General features: G+C 38.5%; 1 long non-coding RNA gene across 2 annotated transcripts in view; it reads right to left on the minus strand.

Moving 5' to 3' along the window:
- Positions 1-3,091: 3,091 nt before the first annotated feature.
- Positions 3,092-24,057, minus strand: part of LOC138430096 (uncharacterized) — a 56,929-nt gene continuing 35,963 nt past the window's right edge. Inside the window, exon 5 of one of the 2 annotated variants that reach the window (XR_011253003.1) lies at positions 3,092-3,903. This is a non-coding gene — a long non-coding RNA (uncharacterized lncRNA). Of the gene's footprint in view, positions 3,904-4,317; positions 6,590-24,057 lie in introns of those variants that run through there. The other variant, XR_011253017.1, reaches the window with a different exon arrangement.

Here is a 24,057-nt window from a genome sequence, read left to right on the forward strand (position 1 = left end):
GCTCCCTGGTGGCATGTGAGAAGCACTTACTTACTGGGAAAATTGTTATTGGATTACAGCTCTGGCAGCATAAAATGTGAAAAAAGGATATTTCTGACATCCAAAAAGTGACCAATGATCAGAGACATGTAACATCTATTTAAAATCCAAGTTCAATGCAAGACTTCTTGTCTACCTAAAGCAAAAGTGACACCTGGGATCTTAGCTCTAGTTCATTCATTACTATTTCATAATAATTTATCTACTGTAATTTGGAATACACAACAGATGCAAAAATCATTTACAGATATTTAAAAGCTCTAAAGAATTGGCTAAGGCATTTTCCTAAATGCTCATCATTATCTAGATATCACAGTCTCTTTAAGAGGTCTTATTTGCCTCTGAAGAATTTAGGCCTATTATTGAATGTCTGCTATGTGCGAGACTGGTTTTTCCTAAGTTATTTCCTCAACTGTCTTTTACTTGACCAGCCTCTGCTCCTGTAGCTTATGGCTTTCCTGTTGGTTTACAGCAACTCTTGTTCACACTTTGGCTTTTCTTCATTCTGACCCCTTTAGTTGTATCTGCCTTCAGCTTACTTTCAGACAGTAAGCTCTGTGAGGGCAAGACTCCTACCTGTCTTATTCTCAGCTTTCCCCTTAGCATGCAGCACTGTTTCTGATCTAGAGCAAGTGCCGAACGCCTGTCTGCTCAATGATCTGGCTTCTGCCTTCATTTCCCAGGTTAACTAGTGTTTGCCTCTTCTAACATTGTATGTACTCAGTCTAATAAACATAAAACAGATTCTTTTTAATCTCACAATCCATGAACTCTCCCATACCTGCTACCCCCTCACATAGTTCTGTCATGAATTAGAACTAATTTTATGATTTGATGAACTCTATATCTTTTCAATATGCATATACAACATAAATACTTAAGAAAAGCAAAAGAACTCCCAGATTTGGTAATGTGAGAGACAAGATATCTTAAACAAGTATCCTGCTGTAAAATTTGATATAAATATATATTAAATTTTAAAAATGTTTAACTGAGTAAGTAAGAAGGTAGAGAAAATTCTCAGGGACCAAACATGAGAGCAAGAATCTAGAGTAGTAAGGGCCTTAAAGCCCAAAATAAAAACAAGAAAGCTGAAATAACGGAGAAGCAACTGGTATTCCATGGGGATCTGTTCAGTCTTGATGAATTTGAGGGACAAAGACCGGAGGCAAATCTTAAAGAATGCTTAAGTTGGGGAATCTCATAGGACAATATCACATAAAGCCAAGATCACCAAGGTCTTCACTCATAGAGAATGGGTGAAGAAGAAGAAAACTTGTCTTACAGAGGAATAGCAGAAAAATTTATGTCTGGGTAGAGAAAAAAATTTAATTCATAAGCCAGCCCTCACTCAAGTTTATAGCTCATACATATTCACACTACCTGTTTTGGCCAAAAAATTCAAATCCAGAAATTATTTTAAGAGATATTCTGATTTGGAAGTTCCAAATTAGAAATAACAAATATCCTTTACAGAGGAAAGCCCCTTGAAACTAGGTCTCAAGGCATTTCCCCAGATGAAATTGATCAAACATGAAACTGAACAAAATAGTACAAAATAAAATAGAGTAGTTCATCTGAATACACTGAGGGCCACAATACACTGAAATGAACTAAGTATTTCAGTTAAATTAAAGATAAATATTGAATGATGTCACTTTAAAAAAAAATCTATATGATTTAAAAGAATCCATATGATACCTACAAAGAAAAATCCAAAATACAAGACTAAAAAATGCTTGAAATAGAATGACAAATAAGAAAAAATACTAACCAAAATGGATTATAAATTGTAATAACAAAATAATTCTAATATTAAAATAGGTTTCAATATTAAAAGAATTACTGTGTATTGAAAAGGTTCATTACGTAATGAATATTTCAAAAATATTTATATTTGGAAGATTACAAAGTTGTAAATATGTTTATTGCTATTGAATGCATGTTGAATTGCTTCAATCATGTCCTACTTTTTGCGACCCTATGGATTGTAGCCCACCAGGCTCCTCCATCCATGGTATTCTCCAGGCAAGAATACTGGAGTGAGTTGCTGTGGCCTCCCCCAGGAAATCTTCCTGATCTAGGGATCAAACCCACTTCTGCAGCTCTTGCATTGCAGATGGATTCTTTACTGCTGAGTCACTGGGGAAGACCCTTGTTGCTGTTAACACTGCCTCAAAAATTTATAAATAAAAAAATGGGAAGAACTACATGAAGAAATTGATAAATATACTTTAATTTGGAGATATTGTAACAACTTCTTTAGAAGTTACTAGGTTAAGCAGACAAAAATGAATGAGAATATATATTTGAAAATCACACATAGCAAACTTTATCTAAAATATCTGTATTAAACATAAACATCTAACAGTTGATTTTGAAATTTACCACCCACTAGACCATTATGCAAATCTCAACAATATTCAAAATACTTTTAAATAGTGAGTTAATGAATAAATCATCATAGAAATTAGAAATTAGCATACAATAATAATAAAAATACTAAATTTAGTAGGTATCAAGACTTGAGAAATGTAGCTAAAGTGCTCCTAAAGGAAAAACATAGCCTTAAAAATGGTAACATTATAAAAACAGAATGTTCAAAATTAATGAGTGATAAATCAAGTTTTGGAGTTTTAAACAAGTACAGAACTCACCCTAAGAAAATGAAACAGTAAAAAAGATAAAGCAGAAATTAATGAAATAGAAGACAGAGAAATCAATGTAAACTATTTGCTTTCAAAAAGATGAATGAAATTTATAAAACTCAGAAAAGATTGACCAGATAATTGTAAAATTTTTCAACATTTATAAGTAAAGGAGGTCACTACCAAAAGCTGTTGATATTTAAAAGAATTAAAATATAGCATGAACAACTCTCTGGCAATAAATTTGAGAACATCCATGAAAAACATATATTTCTAGGAAAATACAACCAAATCTGAGTCAAGGGGAAAAAAAGAAAGAAATAGAACATATATAGTCCTTCAACTATTAAAGAAATTAGAATAGAGGTTGAAAACTCCCCACCAAGAAAATACTACATTTCAAGTAATTTTCAAAATACTTTTACTGAACTTTTAAAGAACACATAATTTCTGTATAAAAATTTGGCAGATAATGGAAGAAAATACATGCCCCAAATAATTTTATGAGATTCTTCCTGCAAACTGAAAATACCAAACGACAGAGCAGGGCAAATAATTAGTCATTCTCACATATATGCATAGATGCAAAAATCCCCCAGCAAAACTAACAAATGGAATCCCACCATATATAAAAAAGAAAATATATCAAATCCATTGTATGCTTATCACAGAAATGTGAGTCAACATTAAAAAATTCCATTAACACATACTTTATCAAGTTTAGCAGAATAAAGAAAAAAAAAACCAAAATTTTCTCAAATGCAGGAGCTTTTTATAATTTTGAAATTTCATTTATGAAAAAAAAAAAGTCCTAAACAGTATACAGAGAGAAAGGATTTTTCTTAAAATGATACAGGGCATCTGCAGAAAAATCCTATTACAATTCTGATACATAATGGTAAAACTTTAAAATGCTTTCTTTAAAATCAGTTATGTGAAAAAATGATAACTATCGAAGCTTTTACTTACCATTATATTTGAGGTTCTTATCACTGCTTCCCAGGTGGCACTAGTGGTAAAGAACCTGCCTAACAGTACAGGAGGTGTAAGAGACACGGGTTTGATCCCTGGGTTGGGAAGATCCCCTGGAGGAGGGCATGGCAACCCACTCCAGTATTCTTGCCTGGAGAATCCCATGGACAGAGGAGTCTGGCAGGCTACAGGTTGCAAAGAGTTGGACATGACTGAAGCAACTTAGCATGTACATGCTCCATCACTGCAGTAAGACAGAAAAAGACAAAGATTAGAAAAGAAAAAACAGTATAATACCATTTTTTGCTAAGTTACTTCGGTCACGTCTGCCTCTGTGCAACCCCATAGACAGCAGCCTACCAGGCTCCCCTGTCCCTGGGATTCTCCAGGCAAGAATACTGGAGTGGGCCATACCAGTATGCAAACTGAGAACATATCAGTATGCAAAGCTCTAAAAGAATATTCCCAGAAAACTATTCACAAATTATTAAATTCATAAAATATTTTACTGAAATGCTAGATATAAATGAGCTAACTGCATTTCTTTATATCAGTAATAATTTAAAAATATAAAAATTTTGAAGAATATTAGTAATAATAACATCACTAAATACAAGGGATTGAGGAATAAATCTAACAAAATACATGCAAGAACTTAATAGAACAAAATGTTATATTTATTCAAGGAGATATTAAAGCTGTTCCTCTTTTTTCCCCCATCATATATAGATGGTATAAGTACTGTGATTCTGAAATCTACAGCAGAAAATAAGAGAATATAAACCATCTAATATGTTCCTAAAGAAGCTGGAATGATTAGCATTATCATATGTCAAGACATATTAGAACCAAAGTAACGAAAATGTTATTACATTGGTCAGAAAATGACAGAAGGAAAAGTGGATTGAATAGAGAGCCCAGATAGAGACACAAATGTATGTGAAATCTGATGTGTAAAAAGCTGGCCACGCAATCCAGTGGGGAAAGTACAGGCAATTCAGTAAACTGATATGGGACTAAATGACTATAGATATGCAAAAATCCAAGCTCATAACTTACACAATTCTTCGTGGCCTAATGGCTTATATGTGGGAAAAAAACATAAAAGCTTTTGGAAGTATGTTTAGGAGAACATTTTTATAACCTTGGCATAGGGAAGGCTTTCTTAAACCAGACCCTCTAAAGGACAGATTATAAGGGTAAAGGCCAATAAATTTCTCTTCATTAAGATTTATTATAGTTCATCAAAAGTTAGCATAAAGAGAATAAAAACAACTTGAGCAAATATATGTATATATAAATAAAAGACAAAGGAATGATTTCCAAAATATAAAAAGAGTCAATCAATAAAAAATAAATAGCTCAATATTAAAGTGATCAAAAGATTTGACTAGCACTATATGTAAGACAAAGTATGTATATAGTCCTAAGATATTCAACTCATTAGTCATTAGATAAAGGAAAATTAAAGCCATATCAATCAATGATATGATATCATTTCCTATACAATAGATTTTTAAAGAATATAAAAGCTTGACAATATTAAATGTCTTCAAGGGCATGGACAATAAGAACATACTGCTAAAAAATATAAATTGATGTAACTAATATTAAAGACAATTTAGGATTATTTTGGAAAGCAATTTGACTCCTAGGCAGTGGTTCTCAAAATGTGATCTAAGAATTTTTTCAGGAAGTTTTCAAGGTCCGTTTCTCTTCATCTATATATTTGTGTGAGGCCAGATATTTCTTAGGTTAAGTTCGGTTCAGTTGTTCAGTCCTACCCGACTCTTTGCAACTCCATGGACTACAGCATGCCAGGCCTCCCTGTCCATCACCAGCTCCTGAAGTTTACTCAAACTCATGTCCATTGAGTTGGTGATGCCATTCAAGCCTCTTATCCTCTGTCATCCCTTGTCCTCCCACCTTCAATCTTTCCCAGCTTCAGGGTCTTTTCAGATGAGTCAGTTCTTCACAACAGGTGGCCAAAGTATTGGAGTTTCAGCTTCAGCATCAGTGCTTCCAGTGAATACTCAGGACTGATCTCCTTTAGGATGGACTGGTTGTATCTCCTTGCAGTCCAAGGGACTCTCAAGAGTCTTCTCCAACACCACAGTTCAAAAGCATCAATTCTTCGACGCTCAGCTTTCTTTATAATCCAACTCTCACATCCATATGTGACTACTGGAAAAACCACAGCTTTGACTAGACAGACCTGTGTTAGCAAAGTAATGTCTCTGCTTTGTAATATGCTGTCTATGTTGGTCATAACTTTTCTTCCAAAGAGCAAGTGTTTTTTTAATTTCCTGGCTGCAATGACCATCTGCAGTGATTTTGGAGCCCAAGAAAATAAAGTCTGACAGTTTCCATTGCTTTCCCATCTACTTGCCATGAAATGATAGGACCAGATGCCATGATCTTAGTTTTCTGAATGTTGAGCTTTAAGCCAGCTTTTTCACTCTCCTCTTTTACTTTCATCAAGAGGTTCTTTAGTTCTTCTTTGCTTTCTGCCATAAGGGTGGTGTCATCTGCATATCTGAGGTTATTGATATTTCTCCCAGCAATCTTGATTCCAGCTTGTGCTTCATCCAACCCAGCGTTTCTCATGATGTACTCTACATAGAAGTTATATAAGCAGGGTGACAATATACAGCCTTGACGGACTCCTTTCCCTATTTGGAACCAGTCTGTTGTTCCATGTTCAGTTCTAACTGTTGCTTCCTGACCTGCATACAGATTTCTCAAGAGGCAGATCAGGTGGTCTGGTATTCCCATCTCTTTCAGAATTTTCCACAGTTTGTTGTGATCCACACAGTCAAAGGCTTTGGCATAGTCAATAAAGCAGAAGTAGATGTTTTTCTGGAACTCTCTTGCTTTTTTGATGATCCAAATGATGTTGGCAATTTGATTTCTTAGTACTTCAACCAAAACTAAAAACACAACAGATTGAATAAAGAACAGATATGAGAATTTAATTAAATTTTTCCTTAAAGTGAGACATTACAAGATTATAAAAAATTTAGAATGTCACTCTTTTCATTAATTTATTTTTTTGTTTTAAAAATAGTCTTTGTAAAAATGTCTTAAAGTTAACATGCAGTGGGATTATTAGTTTTAAATAAATTAATAAAATTTAAACATTTTTGAATTTTAATCTCAATACTATGAAAATGTATCGACAAATGTATAATCTATATAAACAAAAGCTCTTCGAATTCTTCAACAATTTTTTTAGAATGAAAAGGGGTTGTAAGACCAGAAAGTTTGATAATTGCTACACTAAACTCTTCTAGAAGTATAAATTAGGAGACATATATAATAATAAATATGGTGAAAATTTATGTATAAGTACTGACGTGGAGAGACTTCAGAAATATGTTAGTTGAGAAAGGCAAATCATATATATAATATCAATTACTGGATATTGATTGGACACAATATTGGACCTGGACACAATACAATTATTATATTGTATAATATATTGTTTAGAGAGAAATACATGTGTAGGAACCTGTAAAGAAAAATAGAGAAATAAATAGGGAAATACAAAACATAAAATTTGGGATCATGATTAACTCTAGGGAAATAGAAGGTGTAAAGAGGAGCTTTAAAACTTACGTGTTCTATTCACCCAGTAGTGAGGTGGTTACATGGATGTTGGCTTTATTTGTAGCTTTTGGACCTTGTAATATACCTATATATTACAGATATTCTTCTGTGTATACTATTTAATTAGAACATTTTTAAACTAAAAAAAAAAAAAAAAAAGCATTGGAATGAAGAAGATAGGGAGAAAGGGAGAAACAAGAAGGGTGAAGGAAGGACCAAGGCAGGCAGGCAGTATTTCCTGACCTTTAATAAGGGCTAAGTAAATCTATTAAATGCACCTCCTCCAATGTTAACCAACTTTTCTGTGCTCAGGAGAGATAACCTTTTGGGAAAAGATGTCACCTGCTCAGACCTATATATCCTAAACCACTGTTAAAACACCTATTTAAAAACTCTTTCAGACAAGACACATTTGTGATGAAAGTGATGCTGAGCAGATTTCTCTCTCGGATTGACTCAATTCCATGTGCAACTTATAGAGATTTACAGGTTATCAGGATCAGAGGAAATGGTCTCAAAAAGGGTTTAGAGTTTTTGTTTGAAACTATGGAGTCCCTTCCCCAGGACAACCTACACCCTGCCTCCTGACACTCAAGACCTAAGGTGAGACTAACACATCTACCCTTCACACAGCCCAGTCACCTGTGTCCATGTTCTGAAAATACTAATGACTGGGTGACGATGCCCTCTAAAGGGGAATGTGGGACAGAGAATAGTGTGAGCCTGGGTCCAGGACTTTTCATTATTTTCTGATTGGAACAAGTGAGGGTTTTTTTTTTTTTCCCTTACTGCCATTTTCATAGCTCCTTTGTAGTCTTACAATTATATAATTAGAAATGTTAGCACATACTTTGCCATTTTTTGTGTTTCCAAATAGAATTGGGAAACCAAAGAAATACACAGAGGAAACGGAAAATGGAAAAATAAGAAGAAAAAAAATTTTATTAAATTGTACTATTTGGCCTAGTTTGTGCCAACAACTATTCCTATCGGTAACTTTAGAGACCAGTGGTGTTTCAGATATAATACCTCCTGTTGCAATGTCATCGTTTTGTATATTAGGAATCAAAGCTTTAGGGAAAGGTCCCATTCCAGTACTCTTGCCTGGAAAATCCCATGAATGGAGGAGCCTGGTGGGCTGCCGTCTATGGGGTCGCATGGAGTCGGACACAACTGAAGCAACTTAGTAGCAGTAGTAGTAGACCCCTTTCAGAGTGTGTGTATATCAGCAGAGTGTCAGCTCACTCTCTAATCTGCTTTTTCAAATACCCAATATATTTGTAGCAATGATTTATCAAAAAGTTAATGTGGCAGAATAAGCACACTGAAAATTAACTGCGCCTTATGGGACTGCCATGAAATACAGGGAATCTTTTTTCCAATACTTTTTAAAGAGGGCAACCACCACATTAGAGTTTGATGAGTTTAGGCTCTGTTTCCTCAGGGGAGAGTTGAGAGGTCTTTTACAAAACTAGGACTCTGTAACAGTTTATTTGAAAAGAGACAGAGAAGAGTAGCCCAACCACAGAGATTCGGTCATGCTCAAGGTATGAAGATTGAGGATGGGACAGGAACAGTAAGTACAAAGGCCTAGAAAGTCAGGGGCATCTCCAGGGACAGGGTGTGAGAAAATAAGAGGTAGATATCATGAATAAGGGATTTGATAGTCTTGGACTCTTGTGGGGCTTCCCAAGGACGTTCATAGATGTTATGCATCTCAGCAGTGATCAGGATGCCCTGAAAGCAAGAGGATAGAAGACTCTTCCACAATTTCTTAAGTTCTTGGATTGCATAAACTCTAGGATTCTCATGTGGTTCCAAGACAGCTAAGGAACCTAGAAAATTAACTGAGGTTGATTTCCCATCAACTCTACTGCATGGGCAAGATAACAGGGATGGGGGCAAGAATTAGATTTATTCTGATTTTAGAAATCACCTTTCAGAGAGCACATGTGTCTTAAAGGACCCAGGAGGGCTAGGAGTCAGGTAGGTTGAGCTAATTCCTTGCTGTAGAACAATAGAACATTAGAGGTGAATATTAAGATTATGGTTTCGCCAGTTTACGGTTGCCAGGGGACAGGGAGAGTTAGGGAGTTTGGGATGATCATGTATACAATGGTATATTCAAAATGGATAAGCAACAAGGACCTATTGTATAGCACATGAAACTCTACACAGTGTCATGTGCCTGCCTGGATGGAATGTGAGTTTTGGATACATACATATGTATGGCTGAATCCCTTCACAGTTCACCTGAAACTACAACATTGTTAATCGGCTATACCTCCGATACAAATAAAAATGTTAAAATTTGGAAAAAACAAGATTATGGTTTTCGAGGCAGAGAGCCTGGTCCTAGTCCTGACTCTGGACTCCACAATCTCTTGAAACTAAAATTTCTTCACTAAAGAAAAGGTATGAATACCAATCTGGGTCTCTACTAATAAAGAGTTATTGAGAAGATTCCATCTGATAGCTACATTAGTGTCTCACATATTAATGAATGCTCAGAAATATTAGCTATCATTTTAACTATGCTAATTACTCTGAAACTCAGTTTTCCTACTCTCTGAAAGAAGGTCAATGTAAGTGACCACCTTCTGGCTTCTAGAAAGATTAATGTATCTAAGGAATCAAGTGGTAGAAAAAAATGTATGACAGAAAGCTCCCCCAAATAATGTCAAAGGCTACCATTTACTACGGAGAAGACAATGGCACCCCACTCCAGTACTCTTGCCTAGAAAATCCCATGGACGGAGGAGCCTGGTGGGCTGCAGTCCATGGGGTTGCTAGAGTCGGGCACGACTGAGCGACTTTACTTTCACTTTTCACTTTCATGCACTGGAGAAGGAAATGGCAACCCTCTCCATTGTCCTTGCCTGGAGAATGCCAGGGACGGGGGAGCCTGGTGGGCTGCCATCTATGGGGTCGCAGAGTTGGACACAACTGAAGCGACTTAGCAGCAGCAACCATTTACTAAACATCTAAAGCAGACAAGATCCATGCTCGTTTCTTTCATCCATATGATCCCACCAAATCCTTCAAGCTACCCTGAAAGATCGATTATACAGATTAGGAAAGTGAATGTTCAAAAAGTTGAGTATCTACCCACATCCACAGTGAGTAAATGGTTAAGCCTGACCTGAAACATTATTACTTTGTACTCCGATAATATTAAAATAATTACAATCTGAATGTTTTTTCCTAATTATACTGTTTAATTAATAATAGCTACCAAATACTGAGTAACTTTTATGTGCCTAGCTCTAGACTGGGAATTTAACTTATATTTCATCATTTGAATCTTACAGTAAGCTAAGATAAAAGTTACTATATCTCCATTTTACAGATGAGAACTTTTAGAAACAGATTAAGAAAGTGTAACGTAACAGTTGTAGCTAAAATTAAAATCTGCATAAATTCAAAGACTTTGCTCTCTCCTGCTCATTATAATTCACTGTCTCATATGAGTTAGGTATTGAGCAGGTATTCCATATGAGCAGATATCCCACTTCTTTATATCTACCTTCAGTTCAGTTCAGTCACCCAGTCGTGTTCGACTCTTTGCGACCCCATGAATCGCACCACGCCAGGCCTCCCTGTCCATCATCAACTCCCGGAGTTCACTCAGACTCACGTCCATCGAGTCAGTGATGCCATCCAGCCATCTCATCCTCTGTCGTCCCCTTCTCCTCCTGCACCCAATCCCTCCCAGCATCAGAGTCTTTTCCAATGAGTCAACTCTTCGCATGAGGTGGCCAAAGTACTGGAGTTTCAGCTTTAGCATCATTCCTTCCAAAGAAATCCCAGGGCTGATCTTCAGAATGGACTGGTTGGATCTCCTTGCAGTCCAAGGGACTCTCAAGAGTCTTCTCCAACACCACAGTTCAAAAGCATCAATTCTTCGGCTCTCAGCCTTCTTCACAGTCCAACTCTCACATCCATACATGACGGACCTTAGTCGGCAAAGTAATGTCTCTGCTTTTGAATATGCTATCTAGGTTGGTCATAACTTTTCTTCCAAGGAGTAAACGTCTTTTAATTTCATGGCTGCAATCACCATCTGCAGTGATTTTGGAGCCCCCCAAAATAAAAGTCTGACACTGTTTCCACTGTTTCCCCATCTATTTCCCATGGAGTGATGAGACTGGATGCCATGATCTTCATTTTCTGAATGTTGAGCTTTAAGCCAACTTTTACACTCTCCTCTTTTACTTTCTTCAAGAGGCTTTTTAGTTCCTCTTCACTTTCTGCCATTAGGGTGGTGTCATCTGCATATCTGAAGTGATTGCTATTTCTCTCGGCAATCTTGATTCCAGCTTGTGTTTCTTCCAGTCCAGCGTTTCTCATGAGGTACTCTGCATAGAAGTTAAATAAGCAGGGTGACAATATACAGCCTTGACATACTCCTTTTCCTATTTGGAACCAGAGAAATGAAAATGTACACCCATACAGATTTGTACAGTATTGATAATCTTAGCAAAATTATCCACAACAGTAAAATTTGAAAACAACTTAAAAAAAATCTATCAACTGGTGAATGGACAGACAGAATGTAGTATATTTATATGGTGAAGTACTAAGTGGTGGTGGTTCTTGTTTAGTCACTAAGTCGTGTCCAACTCTTTTGTGACCCTGTGGACCATAGCCCTCCAGGCTCCTCTGTCCATAGGATTTCCCAAGCAAAAATACTGGAGTGGGTTGCCATTTCCTTCTCCAGGGAATCTTCTCAGCCCAGGGATTGAACCCATGTCTCATGTGTCTCCTGCATTGGCAGGTAGATTCTTTACCACTGAGCCACCAGGGAAGCCTATCACTTTGTGTTAAAAAGGAACAAGCTACTGATACATGCTCTGACAGGGACAAATCTCAAAAGCATGATGCTTAGTGAAAGAAGTCAGCACTTGATGACACATATTATATAATTCCATTAATGTTAAATATCCAGAAAAGGAAAATATACAGAGGAAGAAAGTATATTATGGTTGCTTGGGGCAAGGGCTGGGATAGAAATGTAGCTGCTGCTTCTGAAGATTAAGTCTCAAGAGGAGACAGACCTTTCTTATAGGACCTGGAAGTAACAGTGCGCTGTGGGTATGCTGGTCAATCTCTTCAGTTGAAAAGTAAAATGCTCCCACTTCAGCATCTTTTTCCTGAAGTATGTTATTTGGTCATTGATCAGGGAAGTTCAGGTTTAAAGTTCAGGGAATAAGAGAAAAAAAAAATTGACTTATATTTGAACAAAATACCACAGAGTACAAATTCTGTAAATATAGTAGACATAAAAAGAGTTAAAAGAATCCTATTTCAACAATTGATTAGAATAAAGTCACATTTCCTTTTGCATCTTCTAGTAAGTTTCTGCCATTTTTTCTGTTACAAAAATAGAGAAAATAAACTATACCAAGGAAAGGAACAGATTTTTGTGTATCAAGTGATAGTGTGAGTATGTATATATATTGGAAGGAATAAAACAATTTGGGAGGAATAAAAAAAGAATCTTGAAAAGAGGTTCTGGAGATTGGTCTGTAAAGAAACCTAAATTAATTCCATACCAACTAATTGAGATATTACATCTATAGGCACAACTGGCTAAAATTAACCCTAGAACTCAACAGATATCAAATAACAATAATAAAATAGTTGGAAGCTTTAGACTTTAATGAGGGCTCATTTGTTGCTCTTTCTGTCAATGTAATAGGCCATAAAGATGAGTTCTTGCCCAGTTACAGTTATTAAAGACTGCTTTTTTTTTTTCTTCTAAAAATATAATGCCTGAAAATGCTCAATTGAGATTCCAGTTTGGTTCATGACATCCTGACACCTTGGTTGAGAAAGCCAGCTTGGAAATTCTGCACTTTGTGTTTTAAGACCTGAGCCTGGCCTAGTCTTGCCATGTCATGTCTTGAAGATTTGTTTCCTTATCACTTTTCTATAAGGCTCAAAGAAAATTTACCCGAATGAATCTCATTTCTTTGTCTTAACAGTTAAAATGTAGTTAAGTAGACAAAAAAGATGATGGTGGGGGGAAACAGAGGAAATGCAAATAGAAGTTGAAGGCACAAACTGTCATTCTAGGGCAAAGACCCATGCATTCCATGCTGGTTGAAACACATCTGGAGAAGCACAGAGACTATAGTGTGTTTGAGAGGGTGAAAAAAATGGTAAGAAGCCTGGCACACATCTTATAGGAAAAATAAAATTAAAGCCCAGATCAGGAACTCAAAAGCCTTCTAGGGGACAATCAATCAATAAATGTGAGCACAGCAGGCCAGGTATAATGAACAGTTTTCACCTCCTTAAAGTATTATTCTTGTTCTTATTTTATTTGAAAAGGCAGACTTCAGAACTTCTTTCTCCACCCATCCTTTGCTAGCAAAACAGGTCCAAGAAATAGAAACTTTTTTCTTAAGAAAAATAAAAGTGTAAGCAGGATGCTGAGTCATTGAGAGGGATCTGAATAGAGGAGACTCCCTGTCTCTTGGAGAAGTGGTTACTTGGAACGTACTTTAGAGAGTATCACAAAGAGAAGATGGGGATCCACTATTTGACATAAAAATCTCCCAAGTTTTAAATAATAGCTATATTATAAATAAAAAGAAAAATACTTCCATGAAGACCAATATTGTGGAAGTGATGCAAATCACATTCATGAGACAAATATGATATATGCATCCATGACATCTCTGAAAAATAGACTAGAAAAGAGGGAATTTAGAGCCAGACACATGAAAGGGGGCCTAGTAGAGTACATATATTCTGGATCATTCTAGAAGAGATAACTAGCCCAATGATTGAAAGTTACTAACAGAAATATTTCAGTGCCTCAGGAGGAAAAAAAATGCCTTCAAAGTGAAATTTCAAATGGTTTTGGTTCATGAAGTGACAAGCATCCTGTGATGGTTAATTTTATGAGTCAACTTAAGTAGGCTAAGGGATGCCCAGATAGCTAGTAAAACATTTTTTCTTGGTATATCTGTGTATGTGTGTCTGGAAGAGATCAGGATTAAATTAGTAGACTGAGATAAGATCACACTCACCAAGACAGGGCAGCTTCATCCAATCCTGGGAGGGACTGAATGGAGCAAAATGGCAGAGGAAGGTGAATTCATTCTGTCTGCTTGAGCTGTCTTCTCCTGCCCTTGACATTGGCTTCCTGGTTCTTGAGTTTTCAGATTCAAACTTGGATTACATCGTTGGCCCTGGACTCTCAGTTCTTCTAACTTAGTGCTGAATTACATCAGCAGTTTTCCTGGTTCTCTAGCTTGCAGACAGCAAACTGCGTGACTTATCAGCCTCCATAATTATGTTAGCCGATGTCTATAATCAGTCTCCTTAAATAGCACATATATATGGCCATGCATGTATGTGTGTGTATATATATATATGTATATATATACACACATCCTATCAATTCTTTTTTTCTGGAGAACCTTATACAATACATACCCGATTGTTGGCCTCAAGTTGAATGATCCTCAGTCAGAGATATGCTGAAGAAACTATTTCCTGCTTCCTCTCTGAGCACTTTAAGATCCCTTTTCACCAGGAATGTCAGTGACTTCCAGATTCTCAGTGGTTAGACAAGGGAAAATGCATAGCATACACTAAGTTCAGTTCCTTAATATATAAAATTGATTTATTCACTGTTGACTCAACTTGACTAATCATTATGTCTTCACAAGTTTGGAGTAAGACTGAATTTGAACTGAGGTTTTATCACTGCTAATTTTGTAACCTTGAACAAGTTAAGCTCTATGAAACTAAGGTTATGAATCTGCAAAATGGGTTTAGAGAAGTACCCCTCTCACAGTGCTACTGGGTAGGTGATATTAAATGATAGATAGAAAACACTTAAAATAATGTCTGTTGCATAGTAATTGCTTGATCAATCCAAAGAAGCCCCCAAATAGACTAGAGTGTTTCTGAGAGATGAGAACAATAAGGGTCTGGGAAACATGAGTAGTCAAAGAAGTAAAGCAGCAAGACTACAGTGGTGGTACGCTTGGGGTGTGATAGGAATGTCACAAGTCAGAAGTGTAGGTGCATATTGTGATTCAGAGTGTAAACTCTATGAGAGCAGTGACCGTGTCTGTCTTCCTCATTGTATCCCTAGTGCTAACTCAGTAGGTTATTGAAATCACTATTTTTAAATAAAAGGAGAGTCAACAGAATCTCTTTATAAACCTAAGTCTGATGGGGGAGAACATGGAAAATGACCATACTGTGCTCAGGTGTAAAAATATGTAAAAATTTATGCTTGCCTGATTTGACCTGCAATTTTGCAGATTCTTCATGTTCTTGATAAATACATCTAAAAGCTTTGAAAATCTTTATTTTTGTAGACATTAATAGAACATATTATTCTGTGAAGTCTATTTGAAAACTGTGAGGGCCCCCTTCAGACCTGATGAGAGTGATCCAGGTGGGCCTATTGACTCATAATAGTGGGACTCAAGAGCACATCTGGAGAAGGCAATGGCACCCCACTCCAGTACTCTTGCCTGGAAAATCCCCTGGACAGAGGAGCCTGGTAGGCTGCAGTCCATGGGGTCATACAGAGTTGGACACGACTTCACTTTCACTTTCACTTTTCACTTTCATGCATTGGAGAAGGAAATGGTAACCCACTCCAGTGTTCTTGCCTGGAGAATCCCAGGGATGAGGGAATCTGGTGGGCTGCTGTCTCTGGGGTCGCACAGAGTCGGACATGACTGAAGTGACTTAGCAGCAGCACCAGCAAGAGAGCATCTGCACAAAACCACAAATCACAGGGATGGCAACAAAACTTTGTAAATACCAGTAAAAGCTTAGCAACTGATCAGAGTGAACACCCAGCCAATCAGAATAGATGTCAGCCATAAACAACTAGTTGAGATAAACTCATGGGTACTGGTTGAATATCAGCTCCATAAATTAGAGGACTCTTTGGGACATTCACTTATAAAAATCTATAATCTAAGTGTTCAGTTCAGTTCAGTTCAGTTCAGTCACTCAGTCATGTATGACTCTTTGAGACCCCATGAATCGCAGCACGCCAGGCCTCCCTGTCCATCACCAACTCCTGGAGTTCACTCAGATTCAAGTTCATCGAGTCAGTGATGCCATCCAGCCATCTCATCCTCTGTCGTCCCCTTCTCCTCCTGCCCCCAATCCCTCCCAGCATCTACGTCTTTTCCAATGAGTCAACTTTTCACATGAGGTGGCCAAATCTAAGTGTTAAGTTGTCAAATGTCAAAGCTCTCTCATTTACTCATATGTACTTAAGTGATTATAGAGTTCTACAGTAACACTTAAAATAAAATACCCTGTGAATAAACTACCACTATTATACTGTGATCTGAGCAGGTTATTGGGAGGAACTGATGCCCTTGCCAAATAGCTTTTCCAAGATCTGAAAATGTAGATGCTATTTTGCTTGGGGCATACTCACAACCCTGACCTGGGGTTCTCTATGTCCAGTCCAAGAGACACTGATTTAGAAGAGCAGAGCCTTCTATTTTCCCTCCATAGGTCCAGAGTGTCCTGTACTTTTAAGCACTTGGTTAGGACTTAAATGAACACTCTAATTACAGGAAAGAAGAAAGAATATTAGAAACCAATGTCAAAACTGAGTGGAGAGAGCTGCTTCTTCTCATGAGCAAAGAGTTATATAAACTGCTCAAATCTGCTGCCTTCACTAATGCTGAGGCATTTAAGGCAGATGGGAACATCACTCCACTCTCTGCTCCCCTTAACATTTGGATTAGTGCCACTTAAGTTTGGAAAACCAACAGGGAACCTGTGGGCAATATATACAAGAAGAGATCTGTGGCATCAGCTGAGTTAAGCTGGACACTTCTTATCACTAATAGATTCCAGTTGTGGCCATTGATATCAATTGAGTTATCATTAACATATGCTCTGTTTACCATAATCTTTACTGAATAGACTCGAGATCTATGTTGCAGACAGGACTAGACGTCAGAATTAAGGGAATTTAATATTCTCTATTGGCATCCAGTCCCATCACTTCATGGGAAATAGATGGGGAAACAGTGGAAACAGTGTCAGACTTTATTTTGGGGGGCTTCAAAATCACTGCAGATGGTGATTGCAGCCATGAAATTAAAAGACGCTTACTCCTTGGAAGAAAAGCTATGAGCAACCTAGAGAGCATATTCAAAAACAGAGACATTGCCGACTAAGGTCCATCTAGTCAAGGCTATGGTTTTTCCAGTAGTTGTGTATGGATGTGAGAGTTGGACTGTGAAGAAAGCTGAGCACCGAAGAATTGATGCTTTTGAACTACGGTGTTGGAGAAGACTCTTGCGAGTCCCTTGGACTGCAAGGAGATCCAACCAGTCCATTCTGAAGGAGATCAGCCCTGGGATTTCTCTGGAAGGACTGATGCTGAAGCTGAAACTCCAGTACTTTGGTCACCTCATGCGAAGAGTTGACTCATTGGAAAAGACTTTGATGCTGGGAGGGACTGGGGGCAGGAGAAGAAGGGGACGACATGGCTGAGGATGAGATGGCTGGATAGCATCACTGACTTGATGGATGCGAGTCTGAGTGAACTCCGGGAGTTGGTGATGGACAGGGAGACCTAGCATGCTGTGATTCATGGGGTCGCAAAGAGTTGGACACGACTGAGTGACTGAACTGAACTGAACTGAACTGAATATTCTCTATTTGCATCAGTTTTGAAATTGTTAGGTTTTAGAAAATTGAATCACTGCTCATCAGCCTTTTATAAAATTCAATCCTCAGATCACCAATACCAGAATTCCCTGATTGTTGGAAATGTAGATCCTAAACTCTCAACCAACATCTGTTGATCAACTAGGGACATTTTTTTTAAAAACTAAGTTTTGTATTCCTAACTTCCAAGATGTTACTTAGCCTATAGTAAATGCTCAATAAGTTTGTCAAATAACATGACCTATTAATTAATGAGATCCTAGGATAGATAAATTGGATGGAATTAAATTGACCTGGGATTTGCTTTTATCTTTCTTCTCACTGATCTTCAGTTGGCAGAACTAAGACCGTAGGAAAAATACAAGTCAAAACATTTTCTACAGTTCCCTTTAGGCTTCCAACTTTCCATCAAGTCAGTAATCTTTAAGAGATGAAGTTAATCTTGGAGCAGTTCTATGCTGGCTAAAACTCAAAAGAACCTAAATGGTCTGGAGTTAAAGCTTAAGTCTCAGACAAATAAGAAAATATTCAACATCTTATGAAGAGTGAGCAAACTGTGGAGAAAATGCAGAAATAAAAATGCAAGATGAAGAGGGCACCAACCAACAAATGCATATGCCACAGGTGTCCACACAGCTGTCATGAGTAACTGGCAAGGGCTAGCCTGACCATTGAGAGAGTAGATGGCATCCAACATGGTATGACTTGGGTGTCAAAAATCCTTCAGAAACTTCCAAAGCATCTCTTCCACCAGCTTTTCTTACTCAAGCACAAAGAAACAAGATTATCAGAATACCTAATCAATTCCTATTGTAAGTCCCACAAAACTGAGCCTAATCAATTAAACACGAAATGCTGGGTTTAAATCAAATTTCTACTGCATGCTGTCTCAGAATCTTCATTACTTCAATGGGAACATTAACACACCTTCAAGAGCCAGCAAGTAACCTGTTGTGTGTATGTGTGTATGGAGACAGACATTGGTTTGCATGATTAAGGAGCTCAAGGAGCGATGTGCCAAGAGGGTTGATAAGGGAGTGTGGGGGAGCATCAAGCACCCTGAAACACAAGTTAGCCAGCAGCTGTTATCATGAATGTCACTTGGTGCATAATTTCGCTGGTTTTTCTGCCAATGACAATGTCAGTGAATGACATCGCTGATACTCCTGGGAGGCAGCACACAATACTGGACACAAACCCTTATTCTGTGCTTCTTAATTTGAGCAATTCAATACTGATTTGTCCTGTCAAAGAAAATGTCAAAAAAGGATATTTGCTGGCTCTTGGGGGTGTATTGACAACAAATCTCACCAAAACAATGGTGGACTCTGAATAAACTGATCACATTATATCTGGAAAAAGATTATTTAATGACGGGTCACTTTCCCTAGAGCTTCCCAGGTGGCACTACTGGTAAAGAATCTGCCTGCCACTGCAGGAGAACAAGAGATACAGGTTTGATCCCTGGGTCAGGAAGATCCCATGGAGTAAGAAATGGCAACCTGTTCCAATATTTTTGCCTGAGAAATCCAATGAACAGAGAAGCCTGGTGGGCTACAGTTCATGGGGTTGCAAAGAGTCGGACATGACTGAGCTACTGAGCAACAACACTTTCCCTAAGGGGCAGCCTGTGCTGGTTTTTCTCTTCTTGCATTTCCTTTCTATTCAAGAGCCCCACAGTTCAACTCCTCCAGGTCATCACATACATGAAGAAAGCCAGGAGATTCTGACATCTGCTGTGGGTGATAATGTATTTGAAGGGATTGGAACACACTCTCAGTGGGTCCTCTTTCCCATGCATACACAGAGCAGCATGCCAGAGCAAAATGACCCAAGGGCGGGTCATGTTCAGGAGCACTGACTAAAAAGCTCTTTAATTTTTTAGAAAAGAAAAGCCAAAATTTATCTCTTTGAGCTCTGTGTTCCATCTTGATCAAAGTCCAAGAACACGAACTGGATCATAAAACAAGAAAAACATACCAGTGTTGGAGGATGAGAGGACCAGAGAAACACTATCAGGAAACATGTGCATTGATATGGCCAAAAAGCTACCTTCCAGTCCCTAGCGCTGGCCCTGTTTTCCTTTCCCTGGGGGAGGCTGGTGGAAGGTTGCTCCTCCACCTTGAAGTCTTCCCGACCACACATGAGCTGTTTTACTCTCTCCTCAGCATAGCTCAGCCTTCCTCTTCTCTGGCCTGACCTTGCCTTCTGTTTCAGCCATCCCATCGTGCCCTGTTCTTCTTCCCATCCTTCACGTTATACTACATATTTGTGCGTGTGTGCTCAGCCACTTCCGTTGTGTCTGACTCTTTGTGACCCTATGGACTACATCCCACCAAGCTTCTCTGTCCATGGGATTCTGTGGGCAAGAGTGGTTTGCCATTTCCTTTTCCAGGGGTCTTTTCCAATCTAAGGATTGATCCTGTGTCTCCCACATTGCAGGTAGATTCTTTACCGCTGGGCCACTGGGGAAGCCCACTACATATTTACACCTCCTGAATAAGAAAAGGCACATCTAGATGGTTCCAAACTAGGTCTGAAGAAGAAGAAACAGAATTGAGTCTATCTGAATAGATGTTGTCCTCACCCAAAGTCTTTTATGAATGCTCTTCCTTCAGCAATGCTCCTAACAAGTCCCTCCTCTTCCCAAGCCTTCTTTCTCCTTTAAGGTATTTATTGGGCTGACCTATTTTGACTATAGTAAATGTGATAAGTGGACTGTGAAAGACTTAGCTGTTTGGGAATTGCTTAAGCTTATTAGAAAATCTAGAATTGAACCTCTGTCAGTTTTTCCCTGAATGGAGCTAGCACCCTGACTTATGAAAAAGTAACATGCATTTCATATCTTGAAGTTCTCTGCAACAAATCTGTTGAGAAATTACACAAGCAACTGAAAATCACCTTTGCTGAGCATTTACTACCTTCTACACACTTTTACACGTGCGGTGCTTGGTCACTCAGTTGTCCTCAACTCTTTGTGACCCCATGGACTGTAGCCCGCCAGGCTCCTCTGTCCACGGGGATTCTCCAGGCAAGAATACTGGAGTGGGTTGCCACATCCTCTTCTAGGGGATCTTCCTAACCCAGCGATCAAACCCAGGTTTCCCACATTGCAGGCAGATGCTTTACCATTGGGGAAGGAAATGGCAACCCACTCCAGTATTCTTGCTAGAGAATCCCAGGGACAGAGGAGCCTGGTGGGCTGCCGTCTGTGCGGTCACACAGAGTAAGGCACGACTGAAGCAACTTAGCAGCAGCAGCAGCAGCTTTACCACCTGAGCTACCAGGGAAGCACAAAGGATACTGGAGTGGGTAGCCTATCCCTTCTCCAGGGGATCCTCATGACTCAAGAATTGAAATGAAATTGAAATTCTCCTGCATTGTAGGTGGATTATTTACCAGCTTAGCTGCCAGGGAAGTCCCTACTCACTCAAATGCCTTTGGTGGATTCCCATCACACACAAGATGAAGTTCCTTTTTAGCTTGACCTCCACCTGCCTCAAGCCTCACTTGAGGCAAATCTAGATCCATACCCAACTTAGTGTATTTTTCTGAATAGGAAATACTGTTTCATAGCTTCATAGCTTTGAGAGTCTATTCTTTCTACCAAAACAACTTTTCTCCATACACACCCAGAAAATTCCTATTCTTCAACCATCAACTCACGGGCTATGAATCCTGTCCAGTACTACTCTGACTTCCCCAGTTCCAGGTAATAAGATAATTTCTTTATTGTGTCTCCAGATTCACATACGTACCTCCGTTAACCAGGAGATTATGACTCTTTCAGGTTATCTTTCCAATAAGAGCATCCCAGGACCTGGCATAATTTGATGCATAGTGCGACTTCAATAGAAACCTGCTGAGTGAATATGTAATTCTATACCATAGGGCTCAAGAACTAACTTATGTCAACCACACAAGTTCAAGTGGGCATTATACCATGCTTTGTAATTGTTGATTATTTCCTTAGTTGTTTATTCTTCCCAACCCTCCTTTTCTATCTTGTCAATTTGGTCGTAAGCTAGCAATCCCAATTAGTGCTGACTTCATTATTTTTGTTTCTGTGGCTTCAGTCCAGTTCCTGACATGCTTCTATCAGAGAGAGGCTCCCTTTCCAGCTGCCCTGACATCCACCATTGTAATTCCGCACCCTTATTTTCATGGCAGATGAGAACTCCCAACACTGGTGTGGCAACGATTTAAATTCTCTCCCTAAGTCCAGTTTTAACAATGCCAAGAAAACCAATCCAACAGAAAGAAAAAAAAGGTTTTTCATGCAGATGATTTGCAGCAAGAGGCATAAGCAAAGCTGTTTCCAGCTGGAAACAAGTGATCCCAGCTTTGGGTCCATCACCTCCTGCCCCGGGTTAACAGGGACCCTCGGTAAGCAATCAGGTCCTCCATCCCAAAGTGCAGCAGAGCATCATGGCCCAGCTCATCTCCTTCCCGGCAGATAAAACATTCTTTGCCTCTAATTAAAAAGATTAATAAAGGAATAGGACACATCAGGTTCACATCAATCATTGCCCATGTGGTTCTTATTACTGTAATTAAAAGTTATCTTCCTCAAATTTTGGGATGAAAGTGCCATGATCTACAATTGAAACCACATTGTAGGTTTTACGTTTTCCAACTTCATTCATTTTCTTTACAAAAAGAATGGCAAAGCAATCTTCTTATGGCTGATAGGTTTAGAGGTGTCCTTAATAGCAATCTATCAGCAAAAATGCACTTTTCTATTTCTTGAAACACCCTGAATGAGGTGCATTTTCCTTTTGTATTTGAAATGAATGATTGCTTATTTTTATAATTCCTCTGCTTGCCTTTTCTTTTTGTTCAGCTATCAATGCCCTTGAATATTCTGATATGAAAGTCATTGTTAATGACAAGTGAGAAGTTTACTAAAGACTCTGCTATCGTGCTTTGGCAAGAACAAGACAAACTTAATGTTTGAAGAATTTATATCTCCCAGAACGCATCAGCCTCCCCAAACTGACACAAAGCACCAACATTCCCTGGCCCCTGGGTTCACTTACAAATGTGTATGATTCTGGGGATACTGAATCCTTTTATACAATCTAAAGGAGTAGAGTCAACCCTGGGTCACTTTCTGGAGGATTAGCAACTCAATTTCAATGCAATCAAATTTTACTAAGAACCCACAGGTCAATCAAGCACCACGGGTTTATGAGTTTATTAGTCTGCAGCCAGAATGGAAATGGCTGGAGATACAGGTAGTGGTTCAGAAAGTGTGTAGTTTACATTCTCTTTAGGGGTATGAGGTCTCCAGGTGAAAAGGATTCTCCTAGAAGAGCAGTTGATTCTCAAGTTTCCTGTTTTCTCTTGCATCATTATATCTCTCTCTCCTTTGCCTGAAACTATAGTTCTCACTGGGACCCTTCCTCTCCCCGACTCTCTCACATCCAGGTTGCTAGAAGCCTTCACGGGTTGAAATGCATGGGAATTGCCTTTTCTCGAGGCTCTCTGCCTTCCGACCCAGGGCTCTATCTTCTCTCTGTTTCTCTTATCTGTGTCAAAGCAGGGGGCTTGTAACATTCTTTGCACATCTCACATCTGCTCAGTTCAAAGCAGGAGCCTGCAGCCTCAGTGTTTTTTCTTATCTATCAAGCTTTCCTGTGCAAACAAGGGCCGAAGCAGCTTCATCTACATGACTTAACACACTTAGAGACAGGGCTGATTGCTTCTATATTCTAGTTTCTTACTTCTATGAGAAAGTGCATGCAACTCCAACTGGAAAGCAATCCACTACTTAAAAAACCTTATTGTTTTTAGCCTTTTGAAATTTTTCCACACCAGGGTCCATTGCACTGGATCACAGTTCTTGTCCCCAGGAACTTAATGGCCTAATCCAAGACATTCACTTTGCCAGACCAAAGTACAACTTCTTTTCTAAAATCACATGGAGTGTATTATTTTCATCACTGAAATGGCACTAAACACAGTGTTCTTTGTATCTCAGCTTTTGGATTTAATTCTTTCTGTGAGTCTTAGAGTCTAAGAGATCTGTCTTTTCTCCTTTTGATGTCCAGTACCTCTCAGAATGTTCTTACATTGCAAGTACTCAAAGACCATTCCTAAGGAT

Source organism: Ovis canadensis, chromosome 1 (genome assembly GCF_042477335.2).
Source record: "Ovis canadensis isolate MfBH-ARS-UI-01 breed Bighorn chromosome 1, ARS-UI_OviCan_v2, whole genome shotgun sequence".
NCBI classification, from domain to species: Eukaryota; Metazoa; Chordata; class Mammalia; order Artiodactyla; family Bovidae; genus Ovis; species Ovis canadensis.